This window comes from Lemur catta, chromosome 3 (genome assembly GCF_020740605.2).
Source record: "Lemur catta isolate mLemCat1 chromosome 3, mLemCat1.pri, whole genome shotgun sequence".
In the NCBI taxonomy this organism is placed as follows: Eukaryota; Metazoa; Chordata; class Mammalia; order Primates; family Lemuridae; genus Lemur; species Lemur catta.
Window position 1 is genome coordinate 57,852,961 of NC_059130.1, and position 5,890 is coordinate 57,858,850.

Sequence of the window (5,890 nt, forward strand, 5' to 3'; positions counted from 1 at the left end):
CATGGGTCCCTGACAATCTCACCTGTTTCCCATGGCATCACCCAACATCTCAGGAGTAGGAAAGAAGGAAGTTCTAGAGTGGATGCCCTTGTGCTTTTCCTGAATTTCGATCCCATATTTCTAACCACTTGTAGGTTATCTTCATTGGATGTCATACAGCTACCTCAAGCACCATGTGTCCCCAAGGGACCCTTGTGCCCTTTTCTTGTTAAAACAAGCTCTTTTTTCTCTTCCTTTTCTTTCTAAATGGTATCAGTAGTCACTTTCTTGCCTGCACCAAAAATCTGAGCTTTATCTTTGACCATATGGTGTAGAGGAAAGAGAGGAACCTTGGGGTCTAACAAGACAGCATTTGAAATTTGTTCCAATCATTGATTAGAAGTTCTGTGACTTTAGATAATTTTCTTAACCTCTCTGAATATATTTTCTCACCTGAAAATAGAGATATCTTTAACTGGGCTATCACATACTAGACCTTCAAGAAATGTTCATTTCTCTTCCTTCCTTTTCCTCTTCTCTCCTCTTCTCATCTTTTCTCCCCTCTTCCTCCCCTCTCCCCTTCTTTTCTTTCTCTTTTTCCCCTCTCTCTCCCTCTCTTTCTCTCCATCTCCCATAACAAATCCATCATCAAGTGCTATCAATCATGCATCCTAGAGAACTGCCTTCTTCTCTCCGTCCCTAATTTCCTCATCATCTCACCTGCAACAGCTCTCAACCCAGTTGCTCTGCCTCTGTTTCCTCCTTCTCTAGTCTGTCCTGTTCTGTGCTAGCAGTTATCTGAAGACCCAACTCCCTTATATAAAAATCTACAATTGTTCCCAGTTGCTCACAAGAGAAGAAATGAACTCTTTAGTAATAAATTCAAGGACCTTCATAATCTACTGCCAAATCACTTTTCCAGTCTTATCTTCAACTAGGTCCCAAAGCTCCCCTGAGCTGGGTTTCAGCTGGGCTCTTGCCATTTCCTGGCTATGCTATGTTCTTTAGTACCATTAGGTCTTCATCTAATTAAAATCTCTCCCACCTTACGCAATACTCACACAACTGTCAAACCTCTACAGAACTTTCCTGACATTGGTAAAACATGAATTCTTCTTAAAAACCTTCCCTGACTTACACAGGCTAGTTAAGTGACTTCCTCTGAGCTTTCAAAGGCACTAATTAATTGTGGTGTCTTGGTCTCTTTCCACTCCCATTATCCCTTGGGTCTTGGCTTTGCCTCATATATTCTTATATCCCTATAGGTGGTATCCTCCCTGAATCCAAATTTCTTCCAACCTGGCATTCTCTGCCTAATTATAAGCCCATGCCACAGTAATTCCCTCCATGACAGTAGAGTATTAACTTTCTAGCCTGGCACTGATATCTGAGAATCCAAATTTTCACTCTCAGCTTTACCACATACTGTATGATCTTGAAGAAAATGCTCAAACTTCCTAAGCCTTTAATAGTACCTTCCTCATATAGCTCCTAAATGACCAGCATTAGGACAGATATATAGGTAAAGGAATAGAAGTGAGATTCCAGAAATAAAACCTTACCTTTTTATGGCCAATTGATTTTCTATAAAGATGCCAAGACAATTCAATAGCGGAAAAATAGTCTTTTGACAAATCATGCTGGGATAGCTAAACATCAACCTGCAAAAGAAAGAATTAGACCCTTACCTCACATCATATACAAAAATTAACCCAAAACGCATCATAAACCTCAATGTAAGAGCTAAACTATAAAACCTTTAGAAGAAAACATAGGAGTAAATTGTAATGATCTTGGATTGGGCAATGATTTCTTAGATATGACATCAAAAGCACAAGTAACAAAAGAAGAAATAGATAAATTGTACTTAATCAAAATTAGAGAGTTTTACACTTCAAAGGACACCAGCAAAGTGAAAAGACAACCACAGAATTGGAGGAAATATTTGCAAATTATATATCTAATAAGGGATTTGTATTGAGAATATACAAAAAACATCTCCATCTCAACAATAAACAGACAATAACAAATAACCCAATTAAAATAGGCAAAGGATTTAAATAGACATTTCTCAAAAAATATATACAGATGGTCAACAGTACATGAAAAGATGCTCAACATCATTAGTATTAGGGAAATGCAAATCAAAACCACAATGAGATGCCACTTCACACCCACTAGGATTGCTAAAATAAAAAAGACAGAAAATAATAGTTTTGTGAAATGTTAAACATAGAGTTACCATATGATCCAGCAATTCCACTCTTAGGTAAATATCCATGAGGACTGAAAACATATATCAACACAAAAACTTGCACACTAATGGTCACAGTAGCATTATTCATAATAGTCAAAAAGTGGCAACAACTAAAATGTCCATCAATGAACAAAGAAAATATGGCACATCCATACAATGGAATGGTATTTGTCAATAAAAAGAAATGAAGTACCAAATATGTGCTATAACATGGATGAACCTTGAAAGCATTCCAAGTGAAATGAACCAGACACGAAATGCCATATATTGAATGATTCCATTTAAATGAAATGTTCCAAATAGGCAAATCCACAAAGACAGGAAGCAGACTGCTGGTGGCCAAGGGTAGGAAGATAGGGGAAATGTAAGGAGTGACTGCAGATGGATAGGTGTTTCTATTTGGAGGTCATGAAAATGTTCTGGAATTAGATTTTATTTCTGGAATAGTGGTGATGGTTACATAACTCTGTGAGTATACTAAAAGCACTAAATTATATACTTTAAAGAGGTAAATTTTATGTTGTGTGAATTATATCTCAATAAATCTGTTATAAAAATAATTTAAATTAATTTACAATTTAAAAAGAAGGTTAATTGAGATACTTGGCACATGGTAAATGCACACTAAATGCTATTACTATTATAATGTGTGCCTCTATTGTTGCTGTATTGTGCTTCTCCTGCTTTAATGTCCAGATTGATTTAGTTTTCTGTTTTCCACACTAGAACATGAGCTCCTTGAAGACAGGGAGCCAAGCTTTGCTTAGAACCTATGCCATGTTTATTTCTCTCTGCCCAGTCCCTAGAGGGATGTTTGGCATGGGGAAAACTATATTTTAACATAACATAACTGTACCTAAATTAAAATGAATGAGTGAGTGAGCAGACATATTTTGCAGCTCTATATTATGCTGGGCTTGGGCTTAGACATTTTCAGGAAAATGCAGACCAATCTGTAAGGATGCCAACAGTTCCAGGGGCCCTCCATAGCTATTTGCAGCCCTGAATTTGGAAGGAGAGAAAGAAGGGAGAAAACAGGTATGAATAAATCCTAGTGGTTATCTTTGAGGTCCCACTTGATCTGACACATTCACTGACTTTCTGTCTGTTCTCCTGAGTTAAAGTTCTCCAGAAATTAGCAAATTCAAATCTTGGAACTTAGAAAAGTTAAGCGCCCATCAAAAGCCAGGATCCTTATTTTTACGCTAAGTCACAACCTCCTTATAAAAAGTTGCCAACAGCTCCTCCTAAGTGATACTGAGACAGCATAAGTTGTAATTTTGTAATTCCAGTCCTATTTTATATGGGACTCTACTCTTCCTTCGTGCTCCTGTAAAGAGATTGGTTATCAGTCATAGCACACTTCCCATTGATCCTGGGTATTGCCTAAAAATCTTTCTTAACACAGTGCTCCAAGAAGCCACTACCAACCTGTTTGACTTATCTATCTATTGTGACATAACAAACCATTCAAAAATCTAGTGACTTAAAACAACCACGTCTTAAGTATTAACTGAGATAATAGTCTCTCACAATCCTGTGGGTTGACTGGGATCTGCCAGATGGTTCTTCTCTACCATGTAATGACATATGGGCTGTGGCTCTCTGGGGTCTCAACTAGGCTAGAATGTCCTAGATGGCTCATTCACATGGCCGACAGTTGGTGCTGGCTTTTGGATGGGAGGTCATCAGCTGGAGATCAGTTCTTCTCCACCTAGTCTCTCCATATCACCTGAGCTTATCATAGCATGATGACTGGGCTCCAAGAGAGAGAAAGTAGAAGCTCCCTGTCCCAAAACATCACTTATACCATTTTCTACTGGTAAAAGTCAGTTGCAAGGCCGGGTGCGGTGGCTCACACCTGTAATCCTAGCACTCTGGGAGGCTGAGGTGGGAGGATCACTTGAAGCCAGGAGTTCAAGACCAGCCTGAGCAAGAGTGAGATCCCATCTCTACTAAAAATAGAAAAAATTAACCAGGCATGGTGGCACATGCCTGTAGTCCCAGCTACTCAGGAGGCTGAGGCAGGAAGATCACTTGAGCTTAGGAGTTTGAGGTTGCAGTGAGCTATGATGATGCCACTGCACTTTAGCCCAGGTGACAGAGTGAGACTCTGTCTCAAAAAAAAAAAAGTCAGTCACAAGTTCAGCACAGATTCAAGAGAAGGAGAAATAATCTCTACTGCTTAATGTGAAGAGCAACTTGTACATACTGAGATGAGAAGAATTGTTAAAGAGCCAACTTTTGAGAGATACTACATTCTGCTCTGTGACCACAGAAATTCACATTTTTTTCATGTGCAGAATATACTCTCTCTCCTGCCCAAGATCTCCTAAAAATCTCATCCTGTCATAGCTATAGCATCAGCTCAAACTCTAAAATTTTTTTATCTAAATCTCAGCTTTGGTTGCCAGTGGTTCTCCTATGTGCTGTCCCTTGTGTGCAGCTACTCAGGTGTGATTCCTCAAGTGCAAGGACCTGCGAATGAAAAAGATAAATGCTATATTTCTTACACAACCAACATACAACAGTGAAAATGGGATAGAATAACCACAGTAGGCACCCCTATTCATGAATGGGAGAGGAATATAAAAGGCACATAAAATTCATTAGTCCATCACAATTTTGACAATTCCAAAGTCAGGGAATGTTCTTGTGGTAAGGCTCAGTTCTGCTCCCTGAGGTAGTTCTCCATTGTCCGTGGGTCTGCCCTCTGAGCTCTTGGCTTCATCCTCTGAATCATTCCTTTCCATTAGAAATGCTTTCTGTTTAAAGCTGAGTAGCTTTCTCAACCTGCTTCCTGACCATAGGAGGTTAGGGTCTCAGAGACTTCTTATTTTGAACTATGTCTGTCCCTTTAGATCCAAATTGGGATAATTTATTTAATTTTTGGTAGATTTCCTATATACATCAAATTAAAATTCAGTCCACTAAGAACATCATCCACCCACAAATCTTTCCAAAATAAATCCCTTTCTACCTTTGGCTGAAAGTGAGGGTGCTGTAGGAAAATGCCATTAATACCATTGTAAACTATTTTGTCTAGCAAAGGGAGTGTAGGAAACAGGCCTCTAAGATAGTCTTAAAACCCTATTTCCTAGCTAGGAGGATCTATAAGCCTCAAATTTAAATCTTACTAAGGTTTCTACAAAGGGTCTTACAGCCAAATCCTTGATCTGATCTTGACCTCCAAGGCCATGTTTTCCTGGCAATGGTATGGAATTTTTCACAGCCCTCAGACTTTAATTTAGTTTGAGAATCTTTTGTAGGCTGAAGAGCCTGAGAATGAGAAACCATTTGATTTTCAAATTCAGTGTACCCTGGAACGGGAATGAATGTCTCCTCTCGATACTGTTTGAAAGCTGAACAGTCCCTTCTTTAATTTGTCTTTTTCTGTCTGTACCTTATCTGGAACAGTTGAAAGCAATGGCTTGCCCTTTCAATATTCTGATAATTTTCTCAGAAAAACAGTGGATATATATTTTCTGTATTCTACATTATTGCAGTACCACTTAATGCCACTATATAATTAGACTCACCTTTTCTCCTGTCTCCAGTACAATTCTCTTACTGTCATTCAGCTTCCATGAACAACCTTCTTAAGGAATTTCTGGATTTCACTCATTGCCTGGTCCCAAAACAGTGCCACAGGTT